Raw genomic sequence first — 15,053 nt, forward strand, 5'->3', positions numbered from 1 at the left:
CTAGATGCTTTCATTCCTTTCCTCCAAGGCCTCTTCCCAAAATATTTATATCGTCTATGACAATAATTAAACAAGGTGAGGTATTTTTTACATTTCCTCCACTTCCACAGGCTACAACAAGTCTCTTTGATGATTTCCTCTATCCTTTGTTAAAATAGCAGGGGGGATCTGCCTTATCCTCTTTATTGGGGCTAATATACCCCAAATACATAAGACAGTCTGAAACCCTGAAGCACAGTAAATAATCCACATACTTTTCAGTTCAAAGACAGTATTGTTACATCTGTCCAATTATGAGATGAAAGATTCCATTTGAAATACACACTCTGTTGTCGCGGAGTCAGACCTGGAATTTGTTGTTTAATGAACTTTTAAAGTAAAGTTAATATGATTGCCTCTGGTTTACCCTGCTGGTTGTCAGAGTCAGATTTCAAATGGGTTTGTTAATATCTCCTAGCCCTCTTTTTTGTCAGGCATGTTGCCCCCACAGAACTTTAAGAGGAAACATGACATCCTCCTCTTCACGTGATAAAGTCTTTCATCAAGAGATCCATTTGCTAGCAGGCATCTACCATTCTCACAGCATCATGACTGAAGAAACCCAGAAAATGTCCTACCAGATCATTGGGATGATTCTAGTCTGTCTGCAGAGTAAGTATTTTACCTTGATACTTCATGCTTGTTCTCTACCTTGCTGCAAAAAATTATTTTCATGTGCAAAGATCTTCTGAACTGTGGGTAACAGCAAGAGAGGCTGATGGGGAGAGCTAAACAGTCATATGTTTTATTCTCCAGCTGAAATCCTAAGAGAGAGAGAATGAAATAATGTGTTGTGCTAACAACCTGTTGCACACAGTTTCACCTTTTGGATACTGGAACGGGCTGTTGGTCAAAATCAAGTCCTCTCTTAAGCACATGTATTTTATGTAGGCATCATGGGGCAGTACTTGTTTTTAGATAATCAAAACGACAATTTTAAACCTGAATGTCTTCTGGGCAAAATTTTGATCAAATAGAATTAATGTTATTGTTTTTAACTCTCATTCGAGGTTACCATGCCGTCTAGGACATCTGGGTTTTATTCACAATCATGTCACTGATTTGTGGGACTGTGGCTAAGCCTCTTCATTTACCTGTGACAGTTTCTTCATCTGTACTCGGGGATAATATTTCACCATCTCACAGGAACATTCTGAAGCGTAGCTTATTCACATCTGTAAAGCACTTTGTACACTCGGAGACAGGTTCCAAGTACCAAATATTATTAGGGTGACCAGAGAGGAAGTGTGAAAAACTGGTCTGCTTTTTTGGGAAGGGGGATTATAGTTATGTATATAAGACAATGCTAATTTCCATCCGGTCCTAATAATATCAGTATGTCAGGTCACAATAAGTATTATTTATTAGTATGGCTGTGAGGCTTAATTAATTGTGATAAGTACATTGAGGAGAGATTGATGTAAATGTGCAAAGGGATTGATTAGTGTCTATACAAACAGAGTGATTATTGTTTATGTTACAGCTATGCGGCACCTAACAACATGGCAAAAATATTACACCAGAAAAAAAATTCAGCTACATCTTTTTTAACTATATATAAGAAGGTTAAGAAAATAAATAACTAAAAAAAAAAGGTTCACCAACCTCCAATTTTTAAAATAACAGGGGTTTGCTTACATCGGATGTGTTATATTGAATATATTACAAAGGGTGAGTCTCCTACAAGTGATTATTGTATTCATGTTTTTTGTGCATTTCTCTTTACAGTGACTGCTTCACAGGAAGGGATGTGGATCCAACAGAGCCCGGCCCAGATTGTATTGGCCCCTGGAAATACTGCACGGATAGACTGTAAGCTCTCAACCGGGAGTGCTTATGTATATTGGTACAAAGAGCTTCAGAATGGAAGTCTGCATGGGATTTTCCGGAGTTATAAGAATGCACCTTCAGATGGAAAATACTTGAGTGAGGTGAACGAGGCATCAAACACCTTTTCTCTGAATATCACGGACGCACAAAGAAATGACTCTGGGGTGTATTACTGTGGCCTAGCTGCATATGCATATCCGAACTTCGGGAGTGGGACCAGACTAATTGTCACAGGTGAGTGTCCAGTGGGTTGGGAAAAAGTCATTCCGGAGGTCTCAGGGGTTCGAGCAGAGCTGGAGCTAGGCATTTTAGCCCCCGTTGGCTGAGTCCTACTGGAGTTGCTGTCTACTCTTGGCGGTTGGATTGGCCAGGGAATGCCCCTGATATTGTCTCCGGGCCTGATCCCGGAAAGCAGTCCCCCTTTGCACGGCGAGCCGCCGCAAGCCATTTTGGGGCACAGGAGCTTGGCTGAGTCATGTTCCTTCCTGCCCATCTGCCCTCGAGACTTTCCCAGCCAGGCTCCCCGGGAGATAAAAACTGCTGCAGGACATGGAGGCAGCTCAGTGCTGAGCCGAATTTCCAAACCCAGATCCCCATGAACCATCCCCTGCCGCTGGCCCAGCCCATGAGCGAGCTCCCTGCATCAGCCTGTGCCCGGTTTCCAGAGTGGGGTAGCGGCACTGTGCGGGCTGGGGCAGCTCCAGTAGTGGGGTCACCAGGGTGCCTGAAAGCTGGGGGGAGCCAGGACCCACCTCAGGACTCTTGGACAAAGGGTCAGGGGCCTGCAGGGGAGGGAAAGGACAAGGGTGGCTCGGGGCAGGTGTAGAGCATCTGAGGGAGGGGAGGCACCTGTGAAGCCCAGAGCTGTGGTCAAAGGGAAGCTTCCGAGGCCGGTATGGGGAGACCTCAAGGTTCCTGGAGAGCTTGGCGGAGCCTTTTGGACCCTAGTGGGGACCGAGCTGATGGAACAGGAGGGAGCTGAAGTATCATTAAAGAAGGCTTTGGAATTCATTGATAAACTGAACAGTAACAAGCCACCGGGACCAGATGGCATTCACCCAAGAGTTCTGAAAGGCCTCAAATGTGAAATTGCACAACTATTAACTATGGTTTGTAACCTATCCTTTAAATCAGCCTCTGTACCCAGTGACTGTAAGATAGCTAACACAATGCCAATATTTAAAAAGGGCTCTAGAAGTGATCCTGGCAATTACAGACCGGTAAGTCTAACGTCAGTACCGGGTAAAGGAGTTGAAGCAATAGTAAAGAATATAATTGTCAGGTACATAGAAGAACATAATTTGTTGGGCAAAAGTCAACATGATTTTCTGTAAAGGCAAATCAGGTCTCACTAATCTGTTAGGGTATGTCTACATTTGCCCCCTAATTTGAAGTAGGGAGGCAAATGAAGCATACCGAAGTTGCAAATCAAGCCTGGGATTTAAATATCCTGCGCTTGATTTGCAAGTTCCCGGCTGGTCGCGATTTTAGAAATTCTCTAGCCCAGAATAACTGCCCGCGTCTACATGCGCCAGTGAAACGGCCCCTAGTTTGAATTAGATGGTAAACCTCATTGCTGGAGGAATACCAGCTAATTCGAGTTAGGGCTTTAAATCAGACTCCCATTTCACTGCCGCGTGTAGACGCGGGCAGTTACTCCGGGCTAGTGAATTTCTAAAATGGCAACCGGACAGGAACATGCAAATTAAGCGCGGGATATTTAAATCCCAGGCTTGATTTGCAACTTCGGTATGCTTCATTTGCCTCCCTACTTCGAAGAAGGGGGCAAGTGTAGACATATCCTTAGAGTTCTTTGAAGGGGTCAACAAACATGTGGACAAGGGGGATCCAGAAGACATAGTGTACTTAGATTTCCAGAAAGCCTTTGACAAGTTCCCTCACCAAAAGCTCTTCCATAAATTAAGTTGTTATGGGATAAGAAGGAAGACCCTTTCATGGACTGAGAACTGGTTAAAAGACAGGAAACAAACAGTAGGAATAAATGGTAAATTTTCAGAATGGAGAGGGGTAACTAGTGGTGTTCCCTAAGGGTCAGTCCTAGGACCAATCCTATTCAACTTATTCATCAGTGATCTGGAGCAGAGATTCCCAAACTTTTTCATACTGGGGACCAATAAATCCATTCACGAGCTTTTGGAGGACCAGTAACATTTATTTGCATATTCATTAAGCAAGTGAAGAATATGCAAATAAATAGTTTCTGGTCCTCCCAAAGCAGCCAGTGCCAACTTTAGCCCACAGAAAAGTCAATCGGGGCCACACAAGTGAGATATAAAAACACAGCCCCTCAAACTTCACTAATGTGACCCCAACTGTGCTTGTGGGTGCTGGGACAGAGTTCTGGGGAAGGGTGCCAATGAATGCTGGGGCAGGGGACAGGGCACTTGCGGGTGCTAGGGCAAGGGACAGGGTGCTTGGGGGTGCTGGGGCAGAGTACTTGTGAGGGTCTGGGGGGGTGGAGTGGGGACAGAGACCGATACATGGGGATTCTGTAGCTGCCAAGGGCCAGGAGGTATGCGGGCTGCTCCCCCGTCCTCCAAACAGCAGCATGGTACCACACTGATCCGTTTCATGCCTGATGCCTTCCTGCGCAGGGGGAGGGGCAGTCCTAGACCGTGAGAGCCCCAACTGCTCGGGCAGTGTGTGCCTTGCTCCTCCACTCCCCATGGCAGTATGCGCCGCCCGAGCAGCTGAAGCCGATGCAGTCCCTGATCCCCACCCACTCCCCCGTGCGCAGGAAGGCAGCAGGGGAACAAAGTCCCCAGTGTGTGATAGACCAGCATTTTAGGTACTGCACTGGCTGTTGGGGCAGGAGAGAGAGCAGCTCACACACTTCTAGGACCTGGTGCACAGCTGCAGAACTGCCCCTTGATCCCACAGGAAGCCTCTGCTACCTCCGTTGACACTGGGAGTTCAGCGTGGCATTCATCTTGGGGGTTGCGGGCAGCGAGGCGGGCTCTCAGGAACATTTTTCTGAGGCCCAGTATTTTTTTCCTAAGGACCAGTATTGGGCTCCAGACCACAGTTTGGGAAACACTGATCTGGAGAAAGGGGTAAACGGTGAGGTGGTAAAGTTTGCAGACTATACTAAACTGCTAAAGGTAGTTAAGACCAAAGCAGAGTGTGAAGAACTTCAAAAAGATCTCACCAAACTAACTGATTGGGCAACAAAATGGCAAATGAAATGTAATGTGGATAAATGTAAAGTAATGCATATTGGAAAGAATAACCCCAACTATACATGCAATACGATAGGGGCTAATTCAGCTACAGCTAATCAGGAAAGAGATCTTGGAGTATCTGAAGACATCCACCAATCCACGCAGTGTGCAGCGACAGTCAAAAAAGCAAACAGGATGTTAGGAAACCTTAAAAAATGGATAGAGAATAAGACGGAGAATATCTTATTGCCCTTACATAAATTATACACCCACATCTTGAATACTGCATACAGATGTGGTCTCCTCATCTCAAAAAAGATATATTGGCATTAGAAGAGGTTCAGGGAAGGGCAACTAACATGATGAGGGGTTTGGAACAGGCCCCATAAGAGGAGAGATTAAAGAGACTTGGGCTACATCTACACTGGCACCCTTTTCCGGAAATGCTTAAAACAGAACAGTTTTCCGTTATAAGTATTTCTGGAAAAAGCATGTCTACATTGGCAGGATGCTTTTCTGGAAAAGCACTTTTTCCGGAAAAGCGTCCATGGCCAATGTAGACGCGCTTTTCCAGAAAAAAGCCCCGATCGTCATTTTCGTGATCGGGGCTTTTTTGCGGAAAAGACTACTGTGCTGTCTACACTGGCCCTTTTCCAGAACAGTTTTTCCGGAAAAGGACTTTTGCCCGAATGGGAGCAGCATAGTTTTTCCGGAAAAACACTGACAATTTTACAGTAGATCGTCATTGCTTTTCTGGAAAAGCAAGCGGCCAGTGTTGACAGCTGGCGAGTTATTCCGGAAAAGCAGCTGCTTTTCCGGAATAAGTGGCCCAGTGTAGACACAGCCTTAGACTTTTCAGCTTGGAAAAAAGGAGACTAAAGAGAGATATGATAAAGGTCTATAAAGTCATGAGTGGTGTGGAAAAAGTGAATAAGGAAAAGTTATTTACTTGTTCCCATAATATAAGAACTAGGGGTCACCAAATGAAAATAATGGGCAGCAGGTTTTTAAACAAATAAAAGGAAGTTTTTCTTCACTCAGCGCACAGTCAACCTCTGGAACTCCTTGCCTGAGGAGGTTGCGTTAGGAATGGTGTCGCTAGCTTCTGTTTGTCAGAGAGTGGAGATGGATGGCAGGAGAGAGATCATTGGTCATTAAATGTTCAGTTCACTCCCTCTGGGAGACCTGGCATTGGCCACTGTCGGCAGACAGGATACTGGGCTGGATGGACCTTTGGTCTGACCCAGTATGGTCGTTCTTATGTTCTTATCTGATCTTTCCTTTCCGCCCATTTTTCCGCCCTCTGCATCTCTGTGCACTGGATGGCTGCCCCATCCTGGCTATAGCCCTGGTTCCAAGACAAAACCTTAGACTCTTACCCACCAACCACTTAAAGCCCCATTTTGGTTCTGAGTCATCAGCGTTCATGCCGAGAGGGAAAATGATCCCGGTAGTGGATGTCGTATGAGACTGTGAATCAGGAAATCTATACTTTAACCTGCAGCGCTGGTCACCCAGCAGGCCGCAAATAAAAGGGGGTGATGAATTGCACTCACCTTTGCAGAGTGCTTTGAGGTCTATCCACTGTTGAGAGGCATGTTTTTGTGAGTCATTATTCTTCTCCGGCCTTCTGCTACTCGTGCTCCCTGGTTGTGCATCGTCACAGCCGCCTGAGTCCGGGGCGTGATGCGTCTTCCTGCTGGCCTTATGCGCCTGTATTAATCTAGCTCTTTACGAGACCTTCGTTGCCCTTCTTGAAATGATTGCCACCAAGTGGCTTCCACAGGGAAACCTCGAACAGGGCAGCAGGAGTTGAAAATGTGACTAGGACGCAGTAAAGAGGACTCTGATTTTTGAGTCTCTGCCCTCAACAGGCACCCAGAACTCAGACCATCCAGGAGCGGTGGACAAAGGAGTGTGATAGGATGAAATTAATAAGAGAACTCCGCCTTCATGCAAGAGAAGCCCTATTAATTAAAAAATGGAGACTAGACTAGCCAATGCACAAGATAACTGATCTGTGGTCAGGGGCTAGTGTTGGGGGAAGAGGGACTAGCTAAGCTATCACTGGCAGGCCTTTCTAATATCTTCTTTCTGGCTCTTTTAGATGCCTCTGAACCAAGACTTTCCGTCCTGGTGCCCTCCACCCAGGAGGATGCTGAACCACCCCAGGACGTGCCCCTGCTCTGCCTGCTCTCGGATTCCACTCCTGCCTGGAGCAACGTTCTCTGGGACACAGGGGAAGGGGCATTGGAAGGCCAGGCAGATTCTGGAGCCATAGACGGGGATGGGATCTACAGCGTCTGGAGCCTAACGACAATCCCATATGAGACATGGAATCAGGAGACAATCTGGACTTTGACAGTCAAAGACAACAGCACGGGGAGAAACTTCAGTGCTACCATTGCCAAGCAAACAGGTCCCGTATCGTACCCTATCTAACCTGTTCTCTCATTTACACTGTGCTCATTGCCATGGTGTCTGGTGCAAAATTCATCTCAAATCAGTACAAATATACCGATTTAAAGGGTTACTACAGGGCCAAAGAACTCAAATGAGTGTGGACTAGGTATAAAAAATACCCATCTAAACAGTGTTTCTTAAATTTTTTGAGACCACGGAACACCAGACAATAATGTCTTTTTGTGCAGAACACCTATAAAAATGTTCCTCAAAAAAAATGTTTTGTCAGACAAGAAAAGTTCCCATCCATGGCTCTGTCTGTAGCGGGGAGGAAGTGGCGCCATGCATTGCTGCTCTCCCTGCCCCCCAGCTCGCACAACAAAGCCCTGCCTGAAAGATTTCTCCACAAAATCTACTAGCCTGGGCCCCAGTAGGCTCTGCTATGCAAGGAGAATTTGGGGGGACTCTTTCTGATTCTCAGTCTGGAGCCATGTCAATTATTATTTTGTTTTCGTTGTGCTTTGCTTCTCATTTTTGTGTGGCCACGACCAATTTTTCTGTGTGTCAATAGCCCCCAACCCAAAATGGGTTAAACTTTAGGGACTAGGCAGGGAAGTGAACTTCATGAGACCTATAACAGGCCTTTGCTCTCTCTAACATTTATGATGCTACGACGTTTCCTAAAACGATTTTCATTCTAAGTCTGCTTAACTCACCACAGACCTCAGCGGGACAGCGATTCTGAGACTGGATCCGTGATTGTCAAGCTGAAATAAATCACAACTTGTAGTAAAATAATTGACAGTGCAGGAGGCAGAATTAATAAATATACACACTTAGCTTACCTCAGGTGACCAATGGCCTGAATCCCGCGCCAAACAGTCAACTGGCCCCCTAAAGGCAGGGAGACTGACAATGCCTTGAGGCGGTGGATTTTGTAGGAAAGGCCTCACTTCCGGGCATGGCATGCAGATGACACGGACCCCACATCTTTTAATGGTATTTTCCCACTGCTCAGCACCGAACGTTATTCTCCTCTCTCTGCAGATGAGCCTGGAAAAGAATACTGCGCTTATGTGTTATATTTTGGCCTGCTTTGTATTTTCATCCTTGTCATCATCCAGATGATGATCCTGCTCTTCAGGAAGCGTCTCACCAGAGGTAACTGGTTTATAACCCTACCTCCTACACAGCAGCCCTTCACCGCATGACTTGTAACCGTCCTTTCCTTCTTCTCCAGCAGGGAGAGCTGTGAAAAAAGGGAACCAAATGCCCATGAGGCAGATTCCACAGGTAAAGTGTTTTTTTCAGCCACAGGCACGTCAGAAAGATACAACTGATTGGCAGGGTATTTTGCTAGTTATCCTGGGCAAATCCCAGAACTGGTGTCTAAAGTCCAACTACATGATATGGCTGTATAGGATTTCCTAGGGGTAGCCCTGTGAGTTTCTATCTTAAAAAAACCTTCAGATGAAGAGATGGGTTGTGCCCATGAAAGCTCATTCTTCTGTCGGGCCTTATGATGCTACAGGAGCACTCATTGTTTTTTATACTTTGTTGGGTTGCCTGTGTAGAATTGCTATTGTACAGGTTGAATCTCTCTAGTCTGGCACCCTTGGGAGCTGATCAGTGCTGAACCAGAGAATTTGCTAGACCACAGGAGGTCAATATGTCGAGTAGCATTACTAACAGTGGTGGCCCGTTAATACAGGCGAACTAGACGGTCGCCTAGGTTGCCAAGATAAACGGCCGTTGAGGGCTTTGGAGGCGGGGGCACCGATCACGCGCTGATCGCGCGTTTCGGCTAGGGCGCCAGTTGCCTACAGCTCGTCTAGTGCTGCTCCTGATTACCGACACCTACGGGGCTCTTAGAAGACATGTAGGGATAAATTAGAGCTAAAGAACAGCACAGAATCATGAGAGTCAGGACTGGTGGCTGTAAACAAACTTTATGGGACTGCAGAAAACTTGGCCACACCCACAATCATGCCAGACCATGGATTTACCCAGACCAGGAAGGTTTCAAATATGTTACCACCAGGCTAAAGGGGCTACCCATCACTGGTGGATGAAGCAGTACTTGATAGGTCTCTTTATGAGTTTTACATGGACCAAGAAAAAAAATCTGAACAAATGACTGCATACGTCCAAATGTTGATTTGAGCTCCATGGGCATAAATCAAGAGTTACTCCCCATCGGCATTAGAGGAATTACTCAGATTCTCACTGGTGTCTCATAATTCAAAAGCAGGGAAATTGGTGGCCAGCAATCACACTAAGGCCCAGTCTAGCGTTAAAATGTTTACTCCTTCTAGGAATTTTGTGAAGAATGAAAATAGGAATTTAGAAAGGGATGGCTCTAAGGACAGATTCTTGTAGCAGATGCCCCGATACTAGTCCAGTTAGTGGGGATTTACTTCAGTGTAGATTAGATCTGAATCGAACCTCGTGTCTATAAAACACCTCTACAGAAAATTCAGCCCTCTACACATGAAGTAACACCACTGATTTCAGAGGAGTTACTTTAGATTTATATCACTGAGAGTAAGAACAGAATTTGGTTTCCTGTCTTGTTATCTAAAAAATGATATTAGCTCAATGTATGAAGTTATAGATTCACATTAAGACTATTAATAGCTGGTATCTACTTTTTCTGTTTCAGACTGAATATGCAGCTGTGAGGTATAATAAATGAAAACTCCCTTTTTAACTGACATGGTCTGACCAATTTATTTATTGTGTTTTTTAAAAAGCGCAGTACAAGAGGAAAAAAATTAAAGTGAAAGATAAATTCTGAGTGTAATTTATTACTAAGGTATGAAGTGGTTGGGCTTAAAATACAACTTGTTGTAAATGTATCTGTCTCCAAAACTTTTTTGTTACCACTTATTTGAAGAAATAGTTTTCTTCTTGGTTATTATTGCGAATTACTTGTTTTGTTATCCCCACATCCCGCATCATTCTTGTCTGTTGGAGCTTTGCCCTTGACTTCTATGAGTATAGGATCGATCTTTTAAATGGGATTGTTTAACAAAGGAGATTTGATCCTAGATTCCTTCTGCCCCCCAAAGTCCCACTGTAGTAGATGGGAGCTTGTAATACACTGGAAAGTAGAACAGAGCTTTAAGATTCATGATGTTTCATAAATGTATGGAGTTCGCATTCTCAAGTTTGCAGATGATAGCAGAGTCAAAGGGGTTGCAAATGCTTTGGAGGATAGGGTCATAATTCAAAATGATCTGAACAAACTGAAGAAATGGTCTGAGCTCAATAGGATGAAATTCAATAAAGACAAATGCAAAGTGCTCCAGATTGTAGGGACAATCTGTTTCACAGATACAGAATGGGAAGTGACTGTCTAGAAGGAGTCCTGCTGCAACAGGTTTAGGGGTCATAGTGGACGACAAGCTAAATATGAGTCAACAGTATGACACTGATGCAAAAAAAGCAAACATGATTCTGAGATGCATTAACAGGCATGTTGTGAGCAAGACACGAGAAGTCATGCTTTCGCTCTACTCTGCACTAATTAGGCCTCAGGTGGAGTTTTGTGTCCAGTTCTGGGCATCACATTTCAAGGAAGATGTGGAGAAATTGAAGAAGATCCAGAGAAGAGCAACAAGAATGATTAAAGGACTAGAAAACATGACCTATGAGGAAGACTGAAAAAAATTGGGTTTCTTTAGTTTGGAAAAGAGAAGACTGAGAGGGGATATGATAGTGGTTTTCAAATATCTAAAAGGATGTTACAAGGAGGAGGGGGTTGGGAATTGTTGTCCCTGGCCTCTGAGGACAGGAAAAGAAGCAATGGCCTTAAATTGCAGCATGGCAGATTTAGGTTAGACATTAGGAAAAACTTCCTAATTTTCAGGGTGGTTAAACACTGGAATAAATTGCCTAGGAGGTTGTGCAATCTCCATCACAGGTTAGACAGACACCTGTCAGGGATGGTCTAGATGGTGCTTGGTCCTGCCATGAGGGCAGGGGACTGGACTCGATGAGCTCTTCAGGGCCCTTCCAGTTCTAGGATTCTAGGATTATCTCTGCATAATCTCCAATTATCATCATTTAAAAATATTATTTACATTTTTTTATATTTGTATTCTTAATTACTCCAATATATTAGTTCCACCTTTGTGCTGGTAGCCTGGGTCAGCTCACAGCAGGCCAGCACTGCTTTATTTATCTTTGAAAAAGCAGATACAGCTGCTTGAAGCTCCCATTGGTCACAGCCAATGGGAGCTGCAAGAAATGGCTCCATGTCCCTTGCCACTTCCAGTCACCGCCCCCTGCTGCTTCTTTGGCTGTGATTCCAGCCATTCGGTGCAGAGGAGGAAAGCCTCCAGGAAGCATTTTGCTGTGCTGCCCTATCCCCAGCCAGGGGAAGAGGGAAGGGAAGCAACATGCTCGGAGCCACTTCCAGCTACCCACTAAGCACACCCGTGGGCCGGATATGGCCCCAGCTTGCCTGACTCTATCCCACAGGGATTAAGGCTCTCCTGGAGCTTTGTGGGGGGAGCCTTCATACATACAATTTCAGACAAATACTTAAGCCAGGGCACGACAAATACTTAAGCAAATACAGTCGTGCCCTGGCTTAAGTATTTGTTTGAAGAATCCCATTGAAGTAAATGAGATTACTCACAGTCATCACATGTATTAGTGTTTGCAAGACTACGGCTATAAATCTACAAATGTATCCTTTTTTTTTTTTTTTTTGCACACATGGGCTTAGATGATATGCAGAAGACTATACAGACAGAAAAATAAGGAGATATATTTAGATGTATATTACAAAAACATGTACGCTATTTTTTCCCCTGTGGTTCAGTGAGCCAGAAAGCTCATTAACAAAGGCTGGCCCTTGTGTGGTAAAACTGTTCGATAACAAGCGATCACAGAGAACAAAAAATAAAGGGCTTTGTTGTGTGACAAACCAAAGAAGAGCATAAAGAAGAATCTGTCCATAGGCAGGTACAAATCTCCCAGCAGCCAGCTCTCAGTTTTGCAAATGGTTTTGATGCTCTCTGTACTGATATCCCGCTCCCACCAAAAAAGCCCAAAGAAGCAAAGAAGGAAGACCAGCCAACGGTTAAAAAAACCCAAACAAACCCTAAGCCCTCAAAACATTTCTCTGCAACGAACCAGCCTAACTAAACAAACCAACATGTAAAATAATAAAATCAAAACTATAAAAAACAAAACCTCAACCCCAAATCGAGATTTTATCTCCACTAGGGAGGAGAGCCAGAGACTTACTAAAGCCCACAAGACATTTTGCTATTCATAAACAATCAAATAGCTGCATAAAAAAATATATTAAATGCCGAGTGGTTCATTGCCAATTAGATTTATCACCTAAAATGAAAAACACACCACATCTTTTTAAAAATTAAACTTGCCTATTAATCATCCAGAGCTGCTTTCTATAATGTTTTACATTTTTATGCCCCCACAACAAAAGCAACAGACAATCTGTAGCAAAAACAACAAATGGTCTGGTAGCACTTTATAGACTAACGAAACATGTGGATGGTATCATGAGCTTTCGTTGGCACAGCCCACTTCTTCAGATGACCAGAGTTATGAGTTGGGGATATGAAAACTCAAAATAAATAAATAGGAGAGGGGAGAGAAATAAAAAGGAAGGGGATAGGGGGTAGGAGACAGAGCACCATTAAGTATCTGGAGAATGGGTACTTAAACCTCAGCAGATAAAAATCGAAGTCAATAGATATCTACAACTGGAAGGATACAACTCTGAGAGCTGTTGGCACCTTCAATAGTTATTAAATAGGTTGAGTCCCCACCAGCCCATATCATGATTGAGTCCATTAGCATGTGAATTGAATTGGTGGATGAACTGGGATTCCAGGGCTTCTCTGTGTATTTGGCTTTTAGAGCTGGTTTGTGGCAAGACAGCCATTGCTGTCAATCATGATATGGGCTGGTGGGGACTCTACTTAGATTTTTATCTGCTTAAGCTTAAGTACCCATTCTCCAGATAATTAATGATGCTCTGTCTCCTACCTCTCCTCCCTTTTTCTACCAGACCATTTGTTGTTTTTTCTGTAAGGGTATGTCTACACTACAAAGTTAATTCGAAATAACAGCTGTTATTTCAAATTAACTTTAATAGCGTCTACACATACAAAGCACTATTTCAAAATTAATTTGATATAGTGGAGCCTTTATTTTGAATTTGGTAAACCTCATTCTATGAGGAATAACACCAAATTCGTAATAGCTAATTCGAAATAAATGCTGTGTAGACATTATTTCAAATTAGGGAGCCTCCAGCCCTTCCCAGTTTCCCCTGGTGGCCATTCTGAGCCAAACCAGAAAAACGCCTCTCCTCTCCCCCAGCCCCAGGGACCTTAAAGGGGTAGACTCTGGCCACTGGGCATGTGCAAGAGCCAGGACTGCCAGCAACCGCAGACCCTGAGCCAGTGGCCACATGATGGCAGCCTGCTGTCCCCCGCCCAGTTCCCCAGGGGCCAGCCAGGGGCCGTAGATGGCGCGCGCCCTCATGGACTAGCGCGGAGATCGTGGACCTCATTGAGGTTTGGGGGGAGGCCCCCAACGTCCATGATTTCCACATTAGGCAGAGGAAGGCGGCCGTCTATGGCCGCATAGTGGCCACCATGGCCAGAAAAAGCCACAGGTGCACCCAGGAGGAGGTGCACCTGAAGGTGAAGGAGCTATGGCAGGTGTACACCAGGGCCACCAGGGGTGGCGCTGCAGCAGGGGCTGCCACCTGCCCCTATTTCCACCCCCTCGACCAACTCCTGGGGGACGGGGCGGTCCGTGCCAGACCAGAAGGCAGCAAGCCGGGAGCTGAAGGCCCTTACCTGGGCGCACAAGACGGGCCACCACCAGCTGCCCCAGCACTGGAGTCAGCAGAGTCGTCCAGGGAGACCATACCAGGTAAGTGCCAGCACTGTCCCCTACCCGGGGGGGAGGCGGAGAGGGAGACCAGGGACTGCGCGTGTGGGCCATGCCTCCCATGGATCATGCAGCCACCTGCGCACGTGCGAGCACGTGCCATGCCACCCTTAGGCTGGTGGCTTCTGCTGCATGACACCCAAGGGCTGTGATCCAATAGGCACATGCGTGTGTGAAGATACCTGACACGTTCCCGACCCAGGCTGCACTATATATGGCAGAAGGGCATAGGTGCAGTCTTGGGGCAGCTCCCAGTCCTGGGGAGAGCCCGATATCCTGACCATGGCCTCTGTGCAAGCACATCGGCTCTGACGGTGCAGGGCATGGTTGCCCTCACGTTGCAGGGGGAGCTGGGCATCATCCACTGCATCCCCAGGAAGAACTGACCACTTCTCTTCTTTCTCTACAGCTGCACCAGCTGCTCGTGAAGTGCGCTCCCACACCCGCAGCCTCAGCAGGACCACCACCAAGCAGCAGGGGTACCGGGACCAGCACCTGGGGGCCCTGCGAACCCTGCACCACACCATCCAGACCTGGTATGCCCTGCTGGGAGTCAGAATTCAAATGGGTTTGTTAATATCTCCTGGCCTTCTCCTTTGTCAGGCATGTTGCCCCCACAGAACTTTAAGAGGAAACATGACATCCTCCTCTCCA

The 15,053-nt window shown here is 45.7% G+C and overlaps 1 pseudogene across 1 annotated transcript; it reads left to right on the forward strand.

Annotated features, from left to right (window-relative positions):
• Positions 1-469: 469 nt before the first annotated feature.
• Positions 470-8,879, forward strand: LOC102460416 (uncharacterized; annotated as a pseudogene). The gene is made up of 5 exons (XR_016347719.1): positions 470-651; positions 1,768-2,103; positions 7,159-7,470; positions 8,502-8,615; positions 8,695-8,879. The product of XR_016347719.1 is annotated as an uncharacterized LOC102460416 (transcript).
• The last annotated feature ends 6,174 nt before the right edge of the window (positions 8,880-15,053 follow it).

The sequence above is a fragment of the Pelodiscus sinensis genome, chromosome 22 (assembly GCF_052426305.1).
Source record: "Pelodiscus sinensis isolate ZL-2025 chromosome 22, ASM5242630v1, whole genome shotgun sequence".
Classification (NCBI taxonomy): domain Eukaryota; kingdom Metazoa; phylum Chordata; order Testudines; family Trionychidae; genus Pelodiscus; species Pelodiscus sinensis.